This window comes from Eretmochelys imbricata, chromosome 1 (assembly GCF_965152235.1).
Source record: "Eretmochelys imbricata isolate rEreImb1 chromosome 1, rEreImb1.hap1, whole genome shotgun sequence".
NCBI lineage: Eukaryota > Metazoa > Chordata > Testudines > Cheloniidae > Eretmochelys > Eretmochelys imbricata.
The window spans coordinates 222,635,803-222,660,314 of NC_135572.1; the positions used below are offsets into that span (position 1 = coordinate 222,635,803).

General features: G+C 49.0%; 1 pseudogene; it reads left to right on the forward strand.

The window, feature by feature from the left end:
• Positions 1-24,512, forward strand: part of LOC144268924 (antigen WC1.1-like) — a 43,609-nt pseudogene that overhangs the window by 17,328 nt on the left and 1,769 nt on the right.

A 24,512-nucleotide genomic window follows, 5' to 3' on the forward strand; every position in this document is an offset into this window, starting at 1 on the left:
TGTACGTTTGGGCCAGCTTGTGGGTAATGAACAATGAGGTCTCACAGGACATCCATCTTAAATCTGGTACTTTTCCATTTAGAAGGAGGGGTAGGGACAAAAGATTCCTACCTTGTGCCAAAGCTATAAAAAGGGGTGGAGCAGGACAGACAGGGCTGCCAGTCATGAAAAAGCCCCTGTTTTCCACCTCAGATGTCTGGTGGAACTAATAAGGACTGTACCAGGATTGGACCCAGACTAGAAAGGAGACTAGTCTGTGAAAGAAGCTTATTGGAACAGCTCTGAGGGTGAGATTTTACCTGTAATCAGTTTCTTAATGTATTAGGCTTAGACTTGCGTGTTTTTGATTTATTTTGCTGGATGACTGACTTTGTTCTGTCTGTTATTACTTGAAACCACTAAAATCCGACTTTTTATTCCTAATAAAATTACTTTTGTTTTTTAATAAACCCAGAGTAAGTTATTAATACCTGGGGGAGCAAGCAGCTGTGCATATCTCTCTGTCAGTGTTATACAGGGTGGACAATTTATGAGTTTACCCTGTATAGCCTTTATACAGAGTAAAACGGATTTATTTGGGATTTGGATCCCATTGGGAACTGAGTGTCTGGGTGTTGGAGATAGGTGACCTGCTGAGCAGTTTTTGGTTGAAGCCTGCAGCTTTCGGGGTGTGGACCAGATCTGGGTTTGTATTGCAGCAGGCTAGCATGTCTAGCTCAACAAGGCAAGGTTCTGGAGTCCCAAGCTGGCAGGGAAAATGGGCTCAGAGGTAATTTCAGAACATCAGGTGACAGTCCCAAGGGGGTGTCTGTGACTGAACCCGTCTCACCCGTCATTGGTGACTTTTAAGAACAAGTTAGACAAACATCTATCAGGGATGAACTAGGTATACTTAAACCTGTCTTGGTGTAGGGGGATGGACTAGATGATTTTGTGAGGTTCCTTCCAGTCCTACATTTCTATTTATTCCAAGATTTTATAAGCTATTCAGGCCTGCTGATTTTTTAAAAAAAGTTTATCCCTACTAGATACTGTTTAACATCCTCCTTAGTTACTAACAGACTGCAGAGTGGTTCACCCTCTTCACATAGTATGAATACACATCCTGCTTCTATCCCAAACCCAGAAATGTTTATTGAACACTTCTGCCTTATTTGCATCATTATAAACTATTTTATCATCTCCATTTGTAATGGGCTACACTTTTGTTAGGATTTGTTTGTTTGTTTGTCTTTACTCCTAATATACTGAAAAAAAATGGTCATTATTGTTCCTAGCCCTGCCAACTGTGGAGTTTTTCCTGATAGCTTTAGCTTCCCTTATCAATTTTCTATATCTCAGAACTTCCAATGTATATTGATTGCTGTTGGATTCCCCTCTTTCCATTTGTTGTACACTGTTTTTTTTAAAATGTCTAATTGCTGCTTGCACTGTCCCACTGCACCAGGACAGGCTTTTGGCCAAAGTTCTAAGGCAGCGGAACACCTAACTCCCTGAGGCTCCTTTGTAATTTTCATCCTTCATTGTCTTTCTAGGACACATTGAGCTCCAGCTGGTTGGAGGGGACAGTGCCTGCTCAGGACGTGTGGAAGTAAGACATGGAGACACCTGGGCTACAATCTGTGATGCACACTTTGATCTCAAAGCTGCCAGTGTTATCTGTAATGGACTAGAGTGTGGAACAGCTCTATCTATCCCAGGAGGAGCTCATTTCCGAGAAGGACATGGACCAATCTGGACTGAGGAATTCCAGTGTGTAGGGAATGAGTCACACCTCGTGTACTGTCCCAGGATATCACACGGGAGTCAGACGTGCTCACATGCAAATGATGCAAGTGTCATATGCTCACGTAAGAATTTGGCACAATGTCTCTAAAATCCCAGTCGTGTGTATTCTAGAGTAGGGTGCAGCAAAAAAAATGATCTCACTCTGTAGGGAGCTGGGATAACAAAGCTGCTATCAGTTTCCAGTAAAACTTAAACAACTCAATATAATGGGAATGGGTTCAATCCCCCCAACTTTCCTTTTCTTTATTATTTAATATAAAATATCTTAAATGCTCCCTCTCTAAACCTCTTCTCCCTTCTCCCCTGGGCACACAGGGTTCTGGCTGGTGAACGGCAGCACAGCGTGCTCAGGGAGGGTGGAGATCCAGGTTCTTGGTGCCTGGGGAACCCTCTGTCACTCACGCTGGGATTTACCAGACGCCAACGTTCTCTGTCATCAGCTCGACTGCGGCTTCGCTGTATCAGCCCCAGGAGGAGGGTATTTTGGGAAGGGAACTGGCTCTGTCTGGACAGACACATTTCACTGCAAAGGGACTGAAACCCATTTGGGCCATTGCTCTGTTACTGCCCTGGGGGCCTCTCCGTGCTCACACGACAATGATGCCAGTGTGATTTGTTCAGGTAAGTGCAAGAGAGATGCTGGATTAAGGACACCTGCCGCTCAGTGTGTGATGCTGCCCCAGAGAAGAGGAACCTCAGGACACAGCAAGGGGAGGGGGAGCTAGACCCTAAAGCACAGAAAATAACAGTAAATATATTAAATAAAAAAATTAAGTCAATAATATCATCACAAAAGAACAGTTGTGAGTGGGGAAAGCCCTGGATTCTCCAGTAAAAACATCAGCAACTCTGTCCTCACGCAGGGCAGCGGAGCAGGGGCAGCACTTTGCCCTTCGGGTTACATCAATGTCACTGATTCATTGTCCCCAGCCTTCTCCAATACTAATTAGAGGGGGAGCTGGTAGTGACTCCCAATATGGAGCTTGCTTCACACTTTCTATATAAAATATTCTCGGCACCTTCTTGAGAAGCTCTCGCACCTTCCTTGATGGCTGGAGCCTTTGCAATTTGGGAAGGGGTCAGTGCTGGGGCCAGGGAGCTGCCTTCTCCTCCTGCAGTGAGATTCCTTCCAGGTTTGGCTGAATTATAAACTGCTGAAAATCAGCATTTCCTTTCTCTCACGTGAGTTCCTGGGGGTATTTTTGGTAGCCCACCACAGAGAAAGTAGTGCTTTCACTCACTAAGGATTTTTTTAAATTTTTTCACACCTTTCCAATTGAAAAAACTCCAAAGATTTTTTCCCCTGCTTTCTTACTTTCTCACACATTTTTTCCTTTTTCTAACATTTTAGAGTGGAAGAAAAGATGAGCAGGGGATTGGACTAGATGACCTCCTCAGGTCTCTTCCAATCCTAATATTCTGATTCTGTGAAAAAATAGAAAGGGGGAGGAAGTGACAAACCTGTACATCCAAAAACTGGAAAGGGAAATTGAATGTTTCATTTTCCAAAAGTTGAAATGCAGTGCACAGGGAGGATGGTGCTCAGGGGATGGAGGAGCTGTAGAATATTTCTTTTTATCCTCCTCATTCAACCTGTGACCCAGGGCCTTATTCACTCTACAGACCGTACAAACACTGCACTGAATACAGAATTATTCATTTCTTCATTGGCTTTTCTATTGTGCTCGTTACATTAGTATGAGAATGCACCACAAACATTAATGAATTTGTCTTCATAACACCCCAGGAGAGAGCAGACTCTTATGAGGTCCATTTCAAAAGTGACTTAGGCACTTAGAAGCCCAAGAATAACATTTTCAAAAGTCCCTAAGTGACTTAGAGATTTAAATACTATTTTCTCTAGTAACATAGGAGTCCAAGAACCATACAGATTTCCCCCTCTTGCTGCACCAGTCACTTCTGAAAATGGCACTTAGGCTCCTACATCATTTAGATTCTTTTGAAAATTGTACTTACAATGATTAAAGCCCAAATTCCCAACTCATGACTTATTTGGGGTGATTGGGCTGCAACCTGAGACACTCAGGGCCTGATTCTCCAGAGTACTCACCGTTTCTGCAGAGTTTTATGTGTTCAGAGTACTCTCCAGACATTAATAAAGCCTCACCAAGCTCCAGGGAAGTAGGTGGGGAAGTATTATTATTAGCTCCTGTGGCAGGTTGGATCACGGAAACCCCTTGGGGACTGCCACCTGATGTGCCAAGACTACTTTTGCCCTGCTTTCCCTGCCAGCTTAGGACTCCAGCACCTTGTCTCGCTGAGCCAGACATGCCAGTCTGCTCCAGCACAGACCCAGGGTCTGAAGCACGTGCCCCAAAGTGGCAGACTTAACTGAAAGCAATTTTAGAAGTGTTCTTGTCTTTAACACTCAGATGCCCAACTCCCAGTGGGGTCCAAACCCCAAATAAATCCGTTTTACCTTGGATAAAGCTTATACAGGGTAAACTCATAAATTGTCCGCCCTCTATAACACTCGGAGAGAGATATGCACAGCTGTTTACCGCCCCCCTGGTATTAATACATCTCTGGGTTAATTAATAAGTAAAATGTGATTTTATTAAATAGAGAAAGTAGGATTTAAGTGGTTCCAAGTAGTGTCAGACAGATCAAAGTGAATTATCAAGTAAAATACAATAAAACACGCAAATCTAAGCCTAATACAGTAATAAAACTGAATACAGATAAAATCTCACCCTCAGAGATGTTTCAATAAGTTTCTTTCACAGACTGGATGCCTTCCTAGTCTGGGCACAATCCTTTCCCTGGTACAGCTCTTGTTCCAGCTCAGGTGCTAGCGAGGGGATTTCTCATGGTGGCTGCCCAGTTTGTTCTGTTTCACTCACTTATATATCTTTTGCATAAGGCGGGAATCCTTTGTCCCTCTCTGGGTTCCCACCCCTCCTTTTCAATGGAAAAGCACCAGGTTAAAGATGGATTCAAGTTCAGGTGCCAGGATCACATGTCACTGTAAGACTTCATTACCTGCTTGCCAGTATACAGGAAGATTTAGAAGTAAAACAGAGCCATCTACAGTCGATTCTCCTGGTTAATGGGAGCCATTAAGATTCCAAACCACCATGAATGGCCCACACTGTGCATAACTACAATAGGACCTCAGAGTTTATATTTCATATTTCTAGTTTCAGATACACGAGTGATACATTTATACAAATAGGATGACCACACTCAGTAGATTATAAGCTTTGTAATGATACCTTACAAAAGACCTTTTGCATGAAGCATATTTCAGTTACATTATATTCACACTCATCAGCACACATTCATAAAATCCTACAGAGTGCAATGTCACAGCTCCATTTTACAGACAGTGAAACTGAGAGAGAAAAGCAAAGTGACTTGCCCAAGGCAGTGAGTCAGCAGCGGAGACAGGATAAAACTCAGTGTTTTGACTCGCAGCCCTGTGCTCGTTCCACCCGACCTCGCTGCCTGACTGCAGAAGAGTGGAGCAGCCACATCTTGTCTTGAGCCTAGCGGCAGTTGTGAATACTCAGTACTTCTGCAAATCAGACCCCATAAAAACTGGCTTCCGAGACCTGCTCAGCATCACCTGTGAAGTCTGCAGCAGAGGCAGGAACAGAACTGAGCTCTACTGAATGACGGTCACTGCTCTTAACAAGAGCATCCTAGTTCTTCCTGCACTCCCCTCCTTGTTCTCTACAGGCCTTCCAGTTTCTAAAGTGAATGAGGCAGGGGTCATACAAGCAACAGCCTGACGCTGCTCAACCCCGATTTATCCATCCTGGGCACTAAAAGTGGCCAGGGCCCTGCGGGAAAATAATTCACTAGAAAATTAATTTTAATGGTCACCTAATCTGGTTCTCTTGTGGCTAAATGGAGCCCGTCTTATGGGTCTATAGATCCGTAGAGTTTTAAGACCCAAAAAGGCCATTGTGATTATCTGCTTCTCCCCTCACTGCAGGGACCCCTCCTGCTTAATGAAGTTTCAGCTCCCCCCTCTGCCCCATCTTCAGATCCATGTACAGAGTCTCCATAGGGCTTCTTGCCTGGCTGGAACTGGGGTCCTTAGGGAGAAACCTACTGCAGAAGCCCTGGATTTCAACCTTCTTCCTAATAATGGACACGTAGCTTCCAGGACTGTCTCCCACAGAGGCCAGGGTCACTGGTGCCGTTACACACCACGACTAAGCCTATATGGCACTGCCCAGAACTCTCAACAGACATCTACTCTCCTCTTTACAACTGATTAAATTTGTGCCTTGGGGGCAAAAAACCTGGCAGTTCTCCTGCTTCTCACAGAGACTGCTACCTGCATTCCTTACTGAATTCCCTGCAGCCCTGCCCTGCCTCTCCTAACTAGCTACTCAGCCCAGACCCTGGTTCTCGGAGGGAACTCCTCAGCACATGAAGATGCTGATTTCTCCCTACAATTGCTGCAAGGAGAATCCCTTCTAAGGAAGAACACCTGGTCCTTCCATACGACCTCCATCTGCCGGGATCCCATCCGGCCTTCCTGATGGGCTATGGTACCCAGTTATGTCCATGAGCCTCCTCAGAAAGCCCCAGATCTACTCTCTACCCTCACACTACACTAGTGGCATACCTAGGACAGGAAACTTGGCTGGGCCTCAGCTTTTTGGGGGTGGGCAGTGATGGGAGGAGCAGAGGGAGGGGTGCAGGAGGAATCCGGTGCCCTGGGAAGGGGACAGGAGGGAGGGGGGTTCTCCTCCCTCCACCCCTTCCAGCCGGCCCTTACCACTTGGCAGGCACCCAAAGCTGAGGCTGCCCAGGGCACACAGGCTGCGGGGCGTGCCTAGGGTAACCAGATAGGAAATGTGAAAAATTGGACAGGTGGTGGGAACTAATAGGCGCCTATATGAGAAAAAGCCCCAAATATCAAGACTGTCCCTATAAAATCAGGACATCTGGTCACCTAGGCGTGCCTTTTCTGCAAAGGGGGGTCCCACTAGGGCTCGAGCTCTGCTCACCCTTCCTGACCCTGGCTCAGTGTCCGTCAGCCCAGCCACGTCTCTTTCCTGCCGGTGCCGGGAGCTGCTGCCCCGGTCTCCAGCCCCAGCACTAGTCCCACCCAGACCTGCCCTCACAAGGCACACCCCCCGTGGGGCTAGTGCTTGGGTCAGAGACCAGGGAAGCAGCGCATGGCGCCGGCAGGAGAAAGATGCAGCCAGGCTGACGGACACCGAGCTGGGGGTGGGAGTCCCAGCCTGTTGATTCTGGGGGCTTCAGCCCTGATTTGGGTGGGTCTGGATGCTAACTGGGTGGACCACGGGCCACCCCCCTGCACTACACTAGCTGCATGCAGGCATTCTCCTGGTCCAGTCTCAGGGCAAATTCCTGGTTCCGTTGAAGTCAAAGGAGGTTCTACCATAGACTTCAATGGGGCCAGGATTTCACTCTTAGCCTTGAAATGTTATTTGGCTACCAAGATCCTTGAGATGTTTGGACCCACCGCACACACACTGCACCCATCAGGTTGCCAAACTAGTATATACTGTACCCAACACAGCCAGTGGGTGTGCCCTGCACTGACTCTGCTGTTGTCTTTTAACATTTTCAGTCTCTCCTGGTTGCACCTGGGTCTGAACTCGGTGAGTAATTCCTAGCTTACCACCTTGCTGTAGGACTCACTGATTCTGAGACACACACAAATACCGAGATTCACATCCCAAGGGAGTCATAATATTCACCAAGAGAGCATGTCTCCTTCCCTGACCCACACACAACGTACTTAGTGTGGTGTGAATTGATCAGCTGGAATCTCATGTTGGACTCAGAGATGACACCACACTTCAGGGGACAGCTCCAGTCAGAACCAGCTGTGTCAGGAACTATCTAACACTGAGAAAAGGAGGACTTGTGGCACCTTAGAGACTAACCAATTTATTTGAGCATAAGCTTTCATGAGCTACAGCTCACTTCATCGGATGCATCCAATGAAGTGAGCTGTAGCTCACGAAAGCTTATGCTCAAATAAATTGGTTAGTCTCTAAGGTGCCACAAGTCCTCCTTTTCTTTTTGCGAATACAGACTAACACGGCTGTTACTCTGAAACCTGTATAACACTAGGAGCTTCTGTACTGGACCCAGGTGAACCAAGAAAGTTGCTACCTACTGAGTAAAGATCAGAGGGAACTAAGGGAATTTACCAAAAATAACCTGTTCTTGACGACCATGAATCCTGCTCTTCCATTGGCCAAACTCCCTCAAGGCAAACTTGCCTAAATCATTCACGACCCACCTGCTCAGTGCTTGTGCAGACACCGTTCACTGGCTTCCAGGCATTTAAGTCTGGATAAAGTGACTATAAACCTCAGCAGCCATTCCACCACCACACACACAGACTATTTTCCCAGTCAGTAATCTGCAGGAATTCCCTCGCTCACTCATTTACAGGAGCTGTTAGTAAGCCCTTCTGTCAAGCTCAGAGTGTTACAATCCTTATAGCACCTTCTACTTATGGATTCAAAAGAATAAGTGTCTTCTGACAGAGGTTGTTCCCTTTACCTCTGTGACACACTCTGATCACTGGCTTCTGCCTTCTTATTGAGAAACAGTCTATAATTTCATGCACACTCTGTATTATTTCTAGTGTATAACAGGGCGTGTTCTTCAGTGTGTTTCCCATCTCTCCTGAGCCCAGGTCTCTCTGAATCACTCAGACTGCTGAATGGAGAGAGCCGGTGCGATGGGAGAGTGGAGATTTCCCTCCGTGGTGTGTGGGGCAGAGTGCTGGATGACCAGTGGGACATGGACGATGCCAGCGTGGTGTGCAGGCAGCTCCAGTGTGGAGTCGCTGAGAAAGCTTTTAACCCCACTAAGTCTGAGCAAGGAATGGGGCCTGTGGTGCTGAGAAGGGTCCAGTGTGCAGGAAATGAGACTCGTCTGATTCTCTGTGACAACTCCACGTCTGAGACAGCCCAGGCAGGAATTGCTGAGGACGTCGGTGTCATTTGCTCAGGTGATTCATTTCCAAATCTCACAAACATTTTTTGTTCGGTAGGAAAATATATATTAACAGCTGGGAGCTATCCCTGCAGGGAGCCGGCAGATCAGACTGGTGAATGGGACAGGTCGCTGTGCTGGGAGAGTGGAGATTTATTACAATGGCAGCTGGGGGACAGTCTGTGATGATTCCTGGGATCTGTCAGACTCCGATGTCGTTTGCAAACAACTGGGATGTGGACGCGCCATCAATGCAACTGTCTCTGCTCATTATGGGGAAGGATCCGGGCAGATCTGGCTGGACGATGTGAACTGCTCTGGGAAGGAATCCGATCTCTGGGCGTGTCCTTCCGGGGGCTGACACAACTGCAGACACAAAGAGGACGCGGGAGTTCTCTGCTCAGGTCTGTTCTGGGAATGCTCACGTGAGCCTGGTTACCGGGGGATTAAATGGAGGGGGCAGATGTTTAAGGAGATTGCTGAGAATGATACTCTCCCTGACTATCTCTGCCTCCCGTTCCCTAGTTTAACTACCTACCAGGGTCACCATTAGAAAGTCCTCATCTCTCACCCAGCAGTACTGGAGATATTGCAAGATTTCCCTAAAAAGAAAAGGAGTACTTGTGGCACCTTAGAGACTAACCAATTTATTTGAGCATAAGCTTTCGTGAGCTACAGCTCACTTCATCGGATGCATACTGTGGAAAATACAGAAGATGTTTGCTTTTATACACACAAATCATGAAAAAATGGGTGTTTGTCACTACAAAAGGTTTTCTCTCCCCCCACCCCACTCTCCTGCTGGTAATAGCTTATCTAAAGTGATCACTCTCCTTACAATGTGTATGATAATCAAGGTGGGCCATTTCCAGCACAAATCCAGGTTTTCTCCCCACCCCCGCCCACACAAACCCACTCTCCTGTTGGTAATAGCTTATCTGAAGTGATCACTCTCCTTACAGTGTGTATGATAATCAAGGTGGGCCATTTCCAGCACAAATCCAGGTTTTCTCCCCACCCCCGCCCCACCACACAAACCCACTCTCCTGTTGGTAATAGCTTATCTAAAGTGATCACTCTCCTTACAATGTGTATGATAATCAAGGTGGGCCATTTCCAGCACAAATCCAGGGTTTAACAAGAACGTCTGAGGAAGGGTGGGGGGGGGGTTAGGAAAACAAGGGGAAATAGGTTACCTTGCATAATGACTGAGCCACTCCCAGTCTTTATTCAAGCCTAAGTTAATTGTATCCAATTTGCAAATGAATTCCAATTCAGCAGTCTCTCGCTGGAGTCTGGATTTTACATCCACCAATGTGATATATGCCATCATGTGCCAGCAATGCCCCTCTGCTGTGCACATTGGTCAAACTGGACAGTCTCTACGGGCTTTGTTGCAAGGATAGGTTCCTAGGTTAGTGGTTCTGTTGTCAGCTATCTAAAGAAGATTGTATCATAGAAAGCAGTGACTGAAAAGGATGCAGGATCCTAGTGGAGAAATAACTGAACATGACTCCCAGTGCCGTGTATGGCAAAATGGGGCTAATGCAAACCTTGGATGTATAAACAGGGGAGTAGTGAGGAGCAGTGAGGACTAGATTTTACTGTTGTATAAGGCACTGGTGAGACAAATGCTGGAATACTGTGTCCAGTTCTGATGTCCACAAAAATTTGAGAGGGAGCAGAGAAGTGTCACAGAAGTGATCTGAGGGCTTGAAGAAAAGCCTTACGGTGAGAGATTTAAAATGCTGAATCTGTTTAGCTTATCAAAATGATCAAGAGGTAACTTGATTACAGGGCATAAGTCCTGTCACAAGGAGAACATACCACTTCCTAAAGGGCTCTTTAATCTAATGCAGAAAGGCAGAACAAGAGTCAATGGCTAGAAGCTGAAACCAGACAAATTCACATCAGAAATAAGGCCCGGGTTTTTAACAGGGAGGGTGATTAACCATCAGAACAAACTACCAGGGAATGGTGCATTCTGCATCTCTTGAAGTTTTCCTGTCTAGACTGGATGCCTTTCTGGAAGCTATGCTTACATCAAACTCAAGTTATTAGGCTCTATGCAGCTGTTTTACAGACGGTCCAATTATTTGATCTCATGATCCCTGTCACAATATGTGAAGTGGCTCAGGGCACTGAGTGCCCACCTCAGGGCAGATGGTGAGAAACAAGGCAATACCCCAAACTGCTGGTGTGTTCTATAAGTAGATTTCACCAAGCCAGTAACAGATGTGAACTCCTGAACCAATGTTCCCTCTACTTTTTACATACATGTGTGGAATGAATTTTGTTCTGTGCACCAGTCTAGAGGTGATGTGTGGTGGGGTTGGGGCCGAGAGGTTGGATGAAGGGTTAGGGGTGCAGGCTGCCCTGGGGCTGCAGTCGGGAGCAAGAACTCCCCCCAGCCCTCTCCTGCTGCAGCAGCCTGGGGCCAGGGGAGAGGCTCCTCTTTCCCTCCTGCGGCAGCTCCAGGCCTGGGGACAGGCGCCTCTCCAGTCCAGGCCCCTGTGGCTGCGTGCCCTTGATAGCCTGCTGTGCGGACACATGGCTGTGCAGCTGAGAGGAAACAGCCCTGGATCACTAAATCTATCTCACCATGGAGTCACAGACAGTCCCCATAGACTCTCCAATCTGTCTTGTCACCCAGACAAACTGGACTTAGTGATAATTGGTCACTTACACCAAAAATCACACCACATTCAGGTTTCTTTCAATCCCAAGAGACCAGTCACTTACTCAGATCAGTTGGTACCTTAGATCTTACACCAGAGAGGATGCCTGTCGCCAATCCTGTAATAAACTATAGACAGGTTTATTCACCGGGAAAAAGAACTAAAATGGCTATTTACAAGGTAAAAGCAAGCAATCATCTACACACAAATGAGTCACCATTTACACCCGAGGAGTGACAGAGTTGTAGTGATCTGTCAATTCCAAATGTCCTTCAGCGCTGACCCAGGGGTAACCCCGTGGGATCTCCGACTTCAGTTTGGTGTCTCTAGCCCTGTCACAGTTCAAAAAGCAAAAGGATGAAAAATCGTTGACTATTTTTATTTCCCTCTTCCAGCTTTCAAAGTGATGGGACCAGGCCATCTGCAGGTACTGCTCCCTGGGGGGGATAAGGCCATTAACCAATCCTTTGTATTGTGATGATCCTTGATGGCTCATCTGATTTCGATAGTCTTTGGGGATGGAGAGGGGGAATGATTCCTGTGCCTGAGTTCACAAGTTCAGAGCCAACATTTTCAGTTATAAAGCAACATTTACATTTTTTTTTGTAGCATGGACCACTGAGATTAAAAGTGAGATTAATGCCTGCAGCAACTAAACACCATTTCATAGAGTCTAAGCACAAAATACATTCTGACAAGACTAATACCTGTTTTGAGCAAAACTAACATATAGGTGACCTGGCCTGGTCTCCAGCTACGAGATTGTCAGTTCTCAGCTAATACCTGCAGCCTGGGCAAGAGCTGGCATCTGGCCTGCCAATATCTCAATCCTCTCTGGCCTTAATCGATTACAATTTGTATGTAGCTGCTTGTAAATGGTGGCCTTCTGGAGATGCCCATTGTATTTCTGGGGGGCCTGTGGTGTCCAAAAGAGTCTCTGATTCCTTGAGTTCTTCTGACACTTGCTCCTGCAGAATGATGCACAGGATTGTTAGGAATTGCTGGGATTTCACTCTTCACACCCCAGTTCATTTGAGAATCAGACGATTTAAATTCTCCTTTTGTGCATTTCCTTCTAGAGTTCACAGATCTGAGGCTGGTGAGCGACAGTGACTGTGCAGGGCGGCTGGAGGTTTTCTACAATGGGACGTGGGGCAGTGTTTGCTCCAATCAGATGTCTAGAGTCACCCCAGCAATTGTCTGCAAACAGCTGAACTGTGGGGACAAAGGGCAGATTGCAAGAGACTTTGAATATGGAGCAGGTTCTGGTCCCACGTGGCTGGACCACGTTGCATGCAGTGAGCAGCACAGCTCCCTCTGGCAGTGCCCATCAGAGCCCTGGGATCCCAGGTCGTGTGATAACCGAGCAGAAGAGACCCATATTTCTTGCACTGGTAATTCTGAAACTACCTGCATGCGCGCGTGCAAACCCACATGTACACGATGTGTTCAATTAATTGAAGGGTTAGGAGAGAATTTTTGTTGTTGTTCACATCTCAGTGTAGGCAGATCTAAATTCTCAACACAAGATACAAACATATTTTCACAGTCTTTTATAGGAATACCCATTTGTCTGATTAACAACAAACATGGAATTTAATCAATTAATTTTAAAAGAGACCGGTGTTGGACACTGCGATAAGGTAGTCTGAGAGCCAAGAAAAGCCTCTCCCTAGAGACAGTCATGAGGCAGCTCTGTGGTTATTAATCCTTTTGGGATGAACTATCAGAGATGGACCCAGGCTGTGCAGTTTGGGTCAGAACTGGAATCCCCCACAAGTCTGGGTGCATGTCGGCCTGTGTGTCTGAGTGACAGCTGAATAGGAAATTAATTAAGTATTAAATGACCCAGAGTTCACATTTCAGTTCTCACAGTGCTGAAATTAGGGGGTTAAAATACAGATAAATTCTACTCCCACATCACACACACAGCCCAGTGCATTCACCTTTGCACTTTCTCTCCATTGGAAAAAAAGCAAAACCAACTCAGACCCTGTTTGCCGAATGCCCGAACTCTCCAAGCTGCACAGGTATCTCTGCTTCTCACTGTCTCCCTCTTGGTCCCTAAGTTGTCCCAGTAACATGTGAGGTTTCTGCATTTCTAGACCAGGAGAAGTTATGCGTCGTGGGAGGAGAGGACAGATGCTCGGGGAGAGTGGAGGTTTGGTACCGTGGCTCCTGGGGAACAGTTTGTGGTGACTCCTGGGACATGGCGGATGCTAACGTTGTGTGTAAACAACTGGGCTGTGGCTGTGCTGTGTCTGCCCCGGGCGAGGCTGCATTTGGTGAGGGGACTGGTCCCATCTGGGTGGAGACGTTGAATTGCAGAGAGACAGAGTCATCTCTCTGGGACTGTCCTGCCAGGCCCTGGGGTGAGAGCAACTGAGGTCATAAGGACAGATTTCAGAGTAGCAGCCATGTTAGTCTGTATTCGCAAAAAGAAAAGGAGTACTGGCACCCTGCGGAAAAGCCCCTGTGTCTAGCTCCCTTGCTGGGTTCCAAGGCCATAGACTCCATCAGCCAGATGGGTGGGGAGGTGAACAGGCTCCCACTCCTGACCCCAACCTATATGTCCTGCGGTCAGGCCCCTCGGACCCCCAGTGGGAGCGGAAGGTGATGGACAATGGGGAGACATTCCTGGGGTGGCGAGACCCTGGGACAGAGAGAACTATTGTCAGGCCCCTGGTAGTGCAGCCTCAGATGCTGAGGGGCTGTGTGAGCTGGGTGAGGGTCCCAGGGATGAAGCCCCTTGCCCTGCCTATGGCCCAGATCCCTGTGCAGACCCAGGAGGGGTGGGGCTGGCTGGTCGTTGGGGTTCTCCAGGATACCAGCTGTGAGAGCCAAAAGTACTCCTTTTCTTTTTGTGGTCATAAGGAAGAATTGCTCAGGTGAGTGACAGGAGATGTTTCTGCTACATGCTGTAATTTTCAGGTCGGAGGATGGATCACCCCCACTCCTGCCCTTTGGTCCCAGACCAGGCCCTCCCATCTCCTGTGTGCTGGAGCATCCTGGATGTTGTGTGATGGATCCTTTCTCGGGTCAGATTGGCTCAGACATCAGCCCACAAGCACCCTGCATCCATCACAGGCCCCAGTGTGCTGGTTTGTTACGAGAGTCCTCATTGCTGCACAGAGCACAAGGGACGTGGGCCCTAAATCACTAACAAAGAGGCCCTTTGCTGCTGTGAGGGAGTCTGTGGAGGTGACAGCTGCACAGTGCCCCCAGGGACTCTCAGAGTGAGGTTCCCCCAGGGAACAAACACGTCACCTCCCCCTTGCTCCAGACTCCAACTCTCCTCCCTTTCCCTTTGCAGGTCTGACAGAGAGGACAGATTCTCTGAGTACCCCAGGTAAAGCATCCCCCTCCTCCCATCAAGGGTTAAATTTCCCTGGGGCTGGGTCACAGAGGAGGAGCTGAAAGCTGCAGCCTGAGGGAAGGAGCTCCTTTCCATGGCTTGTGACATCTGAGGGCGAATGACACCTGGGTGGGAGCTGCAGACCCTGCTGAGCAGGAGGATTCCTGTCTGTTGGCTCCAGCTGACAGGGCAGGGCCAATGATTTAAAGAGCAGCCTGTGAGCTTCCCCCATGGTGCACAGGCTGTGTCCCAGCCCATTACCCTGCTGTCCTGGGCCCTGCAATGAGTGACTGGGGAGCTCCTTGGGGCCCCCTGACTCTCACAGGCTAATCTGTCACTGTTGCATGTTCATTTCCATCCAGCTCCCCTGCGCCGCCCTCCGACCAACAGTGGGAGAGTCACGGTGCCCGTGGTCATCTGCATTATCCTGGGGGCCCTGCTCTGCCTGGTCTTAATCATCCTAGGGGCACAGGTGCAAAGTGCCAGGGCACAGCGCAGAGGTGGGTCCTGACTGGTGTCACTGTGTGAAATGCCTCTGCAACAGGGTGAGGGGCAATACCAGGCTGGGTGGGGTGGCTGAGGGTGCCTAACTCCTCTCTCATTTAGTACTGCGTTAACTGTCTGGCAGTAGAACTCCCCAGCCATCAAATCTGGAGCTGATACTAGCTAGGGAGGGTCATAGTTTCAGGGAAGCTGCACCTGTACCCCCCACCTTCTGGTGATCCATTCCAGGAGTGCCCAGTCAGGCCTCGGGCCTCCAGCCATCACCTGTCTCTGGGTAGAACCCCCCATCTCACCTCCTACTGACCAGGGGGCTTTAAGGCTGCACAGCCCCCTGCCTTCCATTGTGATACCCCAAGCAAACCAGTCTGCTTACAGGCCAGCCCCATGCTGTGCGTTGTCCCCAAGGGCTATGAGCAGTGTATTGCCAGCAGTCCCAAGTCACCACTCAGCTCTCTCTCAGCAGACTGCACCTTGTTAGTAGGATAAAAGCATCACAGAGAAAACATAAAAAGAAAAGGAGGACTTGTGGCACCTTAGAGACTAACACATTTATTTGAGCGTAAGCTTTCGTGGGCTACAACTCACTTCATCAGATGCATGCAGTAGAAAATAAAGTGGGGAGATTTTATATACACAGAGAACATGAAACAATGGGTGTTACCATACAGCACTGTAACCAGAGTGATCAGGTAAGGTGAGCTATTACCAGCAGGAGAGTGGGGGCTGGTGAACCTTTTGTAGTGATAATCAAGGTGGCCCAGGGGAACCTTTTGTAGTGATAATCAAGGTGGGCCATTTCCAGCAGTTACTGTAAATGGCCCACCTTGATTATCACTACAAAAGGCCCCGTTCCCCCCCGCTCTCCCGCTGGTAATAGCTCACCTTACCTGATCACTCTCCTTACAGTGTGTTTACCTTTCTGGAGTTGTTTACAATCTCAGTGATTTATCTTAATCACCCTTCACCTCCCCCCACCCCCCCCCCACCCCTGAGACTGTTTTTTCTTCCTGGAGGAGCTGTGGAAATCCTCCCAAGTGCAGTAGAGCACAATCGTACACAAACCATTCACAGATTTACTAGAGTGGTTCCCAAAGATCCTGCGTGGGGCTGCAATATCTGTCACAGGGAGGGGTTCTGAATATCAGTGTGGTGAGACATCATGGAATGGGACCTAGAGAAATTGGACATATTGTCTGGGGGGGAAAAGGTGTATAAAATCGAGCTGTGGTAAATAGTTGCAAAGAGAGAGATCCAGTAGAAAGGACAATCTTAGGAAGGAGAAATGCTGGAAAGGAGTATTATACTATGTTGTACTCATAGGTGGCATTTAGAGGATTTTATAGCTATAAAACAGAACAACATTAGCTACCAGCTGCTTGGAAAGAGGGAAGGGAATGAGATTGCCATGAACATACACGTAACATTGACAAATTTGCAGTAAGACAATGACTCTAATCAGATCTCATGCTTCAGGGCTTCAGCCAGTCGCCCGCAGGGGTCAGGAAGGAATTTGGGGAAGCCCCTATATTTGTTTTTCGTCTTGTTTTGTTTCTTGCCCTCCTCTGAAGCATGAGACATTCGCTACAGAGGGATATGCGTCACTGGATGGGCTGAACCATCGCTCTGAGGTGGTATAGAGAAACCTCTTTCTAAGATGTCTGGCTGGTGTGTCTTCTCCACATGCTCAGGGTCAAACCAATTGCCAGTTTTGGGGTCAGGAAGGAATTTTGCCACATGTCAGGCTGGCAAAAATGGACCTTGGGGGATTTTTATCTTCCTCTAAAGCATGGAGCTTGCCAGGATTATCTAGGCATCTCTCACCTCGTCAGTTCCCTGCCATTGTAGGGCCCTTGGGCATCGGTGGTACCTTAGTCCCCAGGGTTGTCCCTATGGGGGTGCAGGGCCTGGGGCAGAACTGACAAATCCGTCACTTTCGGGACTAACCCATCAATTCCAGGACCGACTGCCCCAGCCAATCAGTCTGCCCGTGGGGGCCTCCAAAGCACGGGGTCCTGAGAGGTCGCCCCGATTCGCTGTACCCAAGGGATGGCTCTGTTAGTCCCTTGTGTTTTCTACCTGTGGCACACAAGAGTTTATTCTCCTGAGGACTGAAATGCTTTACTCTAAGTGCATCTTTGGGCTCAAACCTAGGGGTATCTGGGTGAATTGCAGTGGCCTGTGTTATACAAGAGGTCAGACTAGATGTTCTAATGGTCCTGCCTGGCCTTAAAGTCTATGAAAAAAAAAAGGTTATCACCATTTTGCAGATGAGTGTAAACACCAGCATGGGTGAAGAATTATTTAAGCTGCTCCAAAGGGGAAGAACCAGGAATAATGGGATGAGATTGAAAAGGGAACAGTTAAGATGAATGAGAGGAAGCTTCCTGACAGTGGTCTAGCCCTGGGAACCATCAACAAAGGGATGCTGTGGAGAGGGATGTTGTTCCTGTCACCTGGCTCATTTAAATCTAGCCTGGACACAGCAGTGGGAATGTTCTGTAGGGCTCAGGCTGACACTGGGCCCAGTGGGGAGGGGCTGAATGAGCTAACAGTGTTTCCCATCTCTGGTTTCTCTGACTCTGTGCAAACCCTGCCCTTTGTTTTCAGGCTCCAGAAGACCCTTGGATCCCTTCTCTGAGGCTGTGTACGAGGAGATTGATTATAACCTGATGAGAGAGAAGCAGGAGATGTTCAGTCGCTCAGGTCTGTGGGTCTAACTCTTAACAGGGAGCAGCTATCTAATGCCCTTAGATGGCCTAATATCCATCGGAGGCCCTGACCCAGAGTTAAATCACTGCAGCTTCCGCCCTTGAGCTTGTCACTGGAGCTGGGCACAAGTCTCCATTATGAAATGTTTTGGTGAAAAATGCAGAGTCAGAGACACCGAAACATTTCACAAATTCCTGTCGATTTCACCCAATTGTTCCAAATGCGCACGGAACAATTCATTTCAATTCAACACTTTCTAAAGAAAACATTTTGGTTTTTTTTCAATTTGATATTACTTTTCCATCAGACATTTCCTTTAATTTTATCTATCTATCTATCTATCTATCTATCTAAACCCCACATATCCAAAAGAACATCAAATGGTTTCATTCAACATGAAACCTTATTTTTTAACTTTTGCACTTGCCAAAATTTCCAAAAAAGTCATTTTTTGCTCAACTCAAAACATTTCTTTATTGTATTATTATTACTGTTATTTTTACAATTGCCAAACAACCAAAACATCTGTTTTTTGCCAAGCTCTAGCATCTGAGGTGACACCAGCAGTTACTCATATAGACTAGTGTTGCCAGGGGTCCAGTTTTCAACCAGAACCCCCAGTCGAAGAGGGACCCTGGCGGCTCCGGTCAGCATCGCTGACCGGGCCGTTAAAAGTCCAGTCGGTGGCACAGCGGGGCTAAGGCAGGCTCCCTATCTGCCCTGGCTCCGTGCAGCTCCCCAGAAGTGTCTGGCATGTCCCTGCGGCCCCTAGGCGCAGGGGCACCCATGGAAGCTCCGCACGCTGCTCCTGCCTCAAGCGCCAGCTCCACTGCTCCCATTGGCTGAGAACCACGGCCAATGGGAGCTGCAGGGGCAGTGCCTGCAGGCACGGGCAGCGCGCACCGCGCAGAGTCACCTGGCTATGCCTCCGCCTAGGGTTAAGACATACAGGGAACAGCGCAGAGCCAGAGTAGGCAGGGAGCCTGCTTTAGCCCCACTGTGTCGCCAACCAGGAGCGGCCTGAGCTAAGCGCCGAGCAGCCAGATTCCACTCACCGAATTCCCTGTTCCAGTTCGGAACCCCCCTCCCACACCCTCACTCCCTCCCAGACCCCACACCCTCCACCCGCATCCCAACTCCCTGCCGAGGCTCTGAGCCCCCTCCCGCACCCAAACTCCCTCCTGGAGCCTGCACCCTGCACCCCCTCTTGAACCTCAACCCCCTGCCCCAGCCCTGATCATCCTCCTGCATCCCAAACCCCTCATCCCTGGCCCCACCCCAGAGCCCACACCCCCAGCCAGAGCGTGCACCCCCTCCCACAACCCACGCCCCTGCTCCAGCACTGAGCCCAATCCTGCACTCCAAACCCCTTGGCCCCACCCCAAGCCCACACTCCCAGCTGGAGCCCTCACTACCTCCCATACCCCAACCCCCTTCCCCAGATCAGAACCCCCTCCCACATCCAAACTCCCTCCCAGAGCCCGCACCCTGATCCCCCTCCTGCATCCCAACCCCCTTTGCAAGCCCTGAGCCCCCTCCCACACCCAAACTCCTTTCCGGAGCCCACACCCCAAACCCCCTCCCACATCCCAACCCCTGCCCCAGCCCTGAGCCCTCTCCCAGAGCCCGAACCCTGCACCCCCCTGCACCCTAACCCCCTACCCCAGCCCAGAGCCCCCTCCTGTACCTCAAACCTCTCACCCTCCACCCTACCCCAGAGCCCCTCCCACATCCTGAAACCCTCATTTTTGACCCCACCCCAAAGCCCACACCCCCAGCTGGAGCCCTCACCCCCTCCCGCACCCCGACCCCTTGCCCCAGCCCAGTGAAAGTGAGTTGAAGGTGGGGAAGAGTGAATGAGAGAGGGAGGGGGGCTTGAGTGAGTGGGGGGCAGGGCCTCAGAAAAGGGGAAGTCAGGGGCAGGGCCTCTGGAAAGGGGCGGGAGAAAGGTGTTTTGTTTTGGATTCCTTCCCACCATGCTCTAGGAGCCGCAATTGTAGGGACAGTTAATGTCACCGTGCCCGTCCTGCAGTCTTGGCGTGTAACCAGTGAAGGGTCAGGAAAGTGACTGTCTGATGCCAGGCTAAACTATCATTTGAAAATTGCTTCGGAGCTTTGCGGCAGGGGATGTTCTGTGTCCCCCTCCCACCACAGCCACTGGTCTGCTGGGTGGGATCCTTCCTGACCCCAGAGCAGAGAGATCAGCCCAGGAGAGCCTCATGGCTTTGAGTCCCGGCCCTTTTATCCTTTGTGCCATTTTCTCTCAATATCAGATGGGAACATCCTGCCCCAGGGCTGTGCTGTGGTGGGGCTCTGGGAACATGCTCAGGGCATCCCCCGGCACCACTGCCAAGATAATGAGAGTGAATCACAGACTCTGCTCTGGGCCTGTCTTGGCCTAATCTGGAAACACCATGGAGAGCTGATCAACTGATTCATGGGGGAGGCGGATATTTACCCTTAAGCAGGAGGAGTCCCCTCTGTGGCTGAGATGGCCAGGACCATTGTTGAACTTCCCTGGATCAGCAGCCAGACATGTGGCCTTCGCTCACCCCAGGATATTTCAGGTCAGATTGTAGAATCACCTCAGTCACATTTACCCCAGAAACATGGAGATTTCTCTTGGGAACGCTGTGTCAGCCTCTCACCGCTCAGAATCGCTGTGATTCAGCATCTTCTCTGGAAGGAGGAATAGACTGAGACTGGAAATCCCGCTCCAGGCCCCAGATGTGTTCCCTGTCCCTCAGTTGTGCTGTTCTCACTGTGATGAATTTCTGGTTCTCGTCTCTCCAGTCTCCTATTCAGATGATTCAGTGACGAAGCTGCAGTATTACACCGGGGACAGCGAGGGGGAAAATGATCCTGGATCAGAACAAGGTAACAGGGGAGGAGTAAACTTAGGCTGAGAGACCCAAATCTGGGCAGAGAACAGAATTTCTATGATGCTTGCTGCAGTCACAGCCATTTCCCCACACACGGTTCTCATTTTACACAGTCGGGTCTAATCCCATTGGACAGGATTTCTGTCAGAATCTCAGGATGGGAACATGTGACCATCTCCTGAGCACACATCCCTCTGAGTGACTCCCAGTGACCTCCCCAGGTGAGGAGCTGGAGGAGATGGGGTAGTTTCTTGGGTGTCAGGCATCAGTGCCCAGCAGGGCTCATCTTACACCCATGAAAGAGAGGGGAAGATTGTCCTGTGTTGTTATTACAGATGGGCTCAGCCCAACTCACTGATCAGAACCCACCAGAACTTTGTGGGAGGGGGGATTTGCAGATTCTGACCCAGCTTCGGATCTCAGTTTCGCAGCTGGCACCTGTCACTATATCAAGCTGAAGTAAAACCCTAGTTGTGAACTTCCTGGCCTGAGCCCATCTCTAATTAAAAATGGGGTGGCATTTCTACCCCAGCTGCTCTCAAGGGAGTCCATGAATTTGGGCCCTTTGGGAGTTTAGCCTGTGGCTGGGGGAGGAGACACTGAGCAAATGAGCTAATTCCTGAGAAGCTGGAGCGCTGCCAAGCTGAGCCCTGGGCTGCCTGAGAGGCTAGTGGAGAGCAGGAGCTCACAAAGGATCAGGCCAGTCCCCTCCTAGCAGGAGATTTAATTCCCACGCATAAATGCTGACTTTTGGTTTTCCCGGTGGGTGCTTTCAAAGAGGCGTGTGTTGGGGGGCGGGTGGTGGGAGGGAGCACTCTGCCAGTTTTCAGGGGAGGCTCTTTTCAGCATGTTTAGACACTTCTTTCATATTCTAGTTATTAAGTGTGTCTAGCATTGGTATCTTTACTATTTTAATAATGTTATGAACACTCGGTTGTTATGAACTACATAATTTCTTGAGCATGAATTACAGTATAGTAAAATCATTGCCATCACCTGCAAGCTGTCTTCACTAACATCCCAATCTTATTTACATCTAGTTTCCTGGTATTGTCTTGATGCATGTTAAGGACAGCTACATTCTTCAGTTGCATCTGTCCCATTGAGGACTGAAAATAATGTTTAAGTCTTTTGAAGCTGGAGAATGAGTTCAGGATGATACAGGCACCGTGAGAAGGATTCCTATACATTTGCAGTGCTCTGGAAACATAGTGCTTCCAGAGTACTGCAAATGACTCCACGATCTCTTTCTTGATGGGTAACAGCTAATTCAAGCACCATCATTTTGCACGTATAGTTGGGATTATATTTTGCCATGTGCATGACTTTGCATTTAACATTGAATTTCATCTGCCATTTTGTTGCCAAGTCACCCAGTTTTGTAAGATCTCTTTGTAACTCTTTGCCATCAGCTTTGGACTTAACTATCTTGAGTAATTTTGTATCGTCTGCAAAGTTTGCCACCTCACTGTTTACCCCTTTTTGCAGATTATTTATGAATATGTTGAACAGCACCGGTCCCAGCAGAGACCCTTGGGGGACACGACTATTTACTTCTCTCCATTTTGAAAATGGACCATTTATTCCTCCCCTTTGTTTCCTATCTTTTAACTGGAGTGCCTGGGAATGCTTTCAGGATCACCATCAAGCGGAGTGCCCCAGGGTTTGGTCCTGGGGCCGGTTTTGTTCAACATCTTTATTAATGATCTGGATGATGGGATTAATTGCATGCTCAGCAAGTTTGCAGATGAGACTAAACTGCGGGGAGAGGTAGATACACTGGAGGGTAGGGGTACGGTCCAGAGTGACGTAGACAAATTGGAGGATTGGGCCAAAAGAAATCTGATGAGATTCAACAAGGACAAGTGCAGAGTCCTACATTTAGGAAGGAAGAGTCCCGTGCACCGCTACAGGCCAGAGACCGACTAGCTAAGCAGCAATTCTGCAGAAAAGGACCTGGGGATTACAGTGAATGAGAAGCTGGATATGAGTCAGCAGTGTGGCCTTGTTGCCAAGAAGGCCAATGGCATATTGGGCTGCATTAGTAGGAACATTGCCAGCAGATCGAAGGAAGTGATTGTTCCCCTCTATTTGGCACTGGTGAGGCCACACCTGGAGTATTGCATCCAGTTTTGGTCCCCCCCTCTACAGAAGGGATATGGACAAATTGGAGAGAGTCTAGTGATTAGGGGCTGGGGCACATGATTTATAAGGAGAGCCTGAGGGAACTGGTCTTGTTCAGTCTGCAGAAGAGTGAGGGGGGATTTGATAGCAGCCTTCAACTAGCTGAAGGGGGGTTCCAAAGAGGATGGAGCTGGGCTGTTCTCAGTGGTGGCAGATGACAGAACAAGGAGCAATGGTCTCAAGTTGCAGTGCGGGAGGTCTAGGTTGGATATTACGAACACAATTTCATAAGGAGGGTGGTGAAGCACTGGAATGTGTTACCTAGGGTGGTGGTGGAATCTCCATCCTTAGAGGTTTTTAAGGCCCTGCTTGACAAAGCCCTGGCTGGGATGATTTAGTGTGTGTTGGTCCTGCTTTGAGCAGGGGGTGGGACTAGATGACCTCCTGAGGTCTTTTCCAACCCTGATATGATTCTATGATCTAATAATCCTTAATTAATTTAATTTAATTGAATGAGAAACCTTTTGTTATCTTCATCACCCTGCCTCTGTTTATTATCAAACTCCCTGCCCCAAGGGCAGAAGTTGTTACCAGCACGGAACTCATCACTTTCTATGCTCAGGCTTGGGCTCCTGCGTGCTGAGCAGCCACTATTTTTTTCCCATGGGTGTTTGAGCCCCGGAGCACCCATGGAGTCAGCGCCTATGTGCAGAGGGGAGGTTCCCCCTCCCCAATGTAACAGAAAAATTCAAACCTGTCTGCAGAGATCAGCTGGATTCACACAGGCTGGCTCTGGCCTGGCAGTGCCCGTGTTCCAACCTGTTATCTCAGCACAGGCCCAGATCCTGCTCCCATGGAAACACATAAAAGAGCTGCTGTTGGATTCTGCAGGGACAGGATTGGCCCCGAGTTATTTCTGGGACTCCTGTTTTACTGTAGTTCTCTGACTTGTGCCCCTCTCCCCATGGGCCCCTGCGACTTCCCCTCTCACGTGCCATGACAAACAGCTCTAGTTAGAAGGGCCACCTGTGCTGAAGAGACGCTGCTGCTGCCATGGGCTGAGTGTGGTGTTTGCTGTTCCAGAGGGAGCTTCCCGGGGGGGGTCTCAGCTGGATTACGATAACGTGGAGGAGCCTGCCTTGAACGACGTCCCCCAGACTCCAGAAGGCCAAGGTGAGCAGTGAATCTGCCTCTTGGAAGCAACGTCACCATGACAAAAAACTAACTGTATTTTCCAGTAGGGACAATAGAGGTTTGTTAAGAAAACCAGGGAGTTCACCCCCCAGTATTGTGTATTGCCATAACGGCTGGGGGCGCTGACCAGGTGCATGACAAGAGCTGTGTGGAGGCCCAGGTGTAGGGAAGCGTGTGATGTCCTAGGTCATGACAGAGGCCCATTGCAGGGATGGAAGGAGCAGTTCGCTCAGCAGCTGTCCATGCTGTACTTGGCTCAGGTCACTGCCTTGTGACCCTCACTGCCAGGGGCACTAGGGTTCCTCACTATTTATA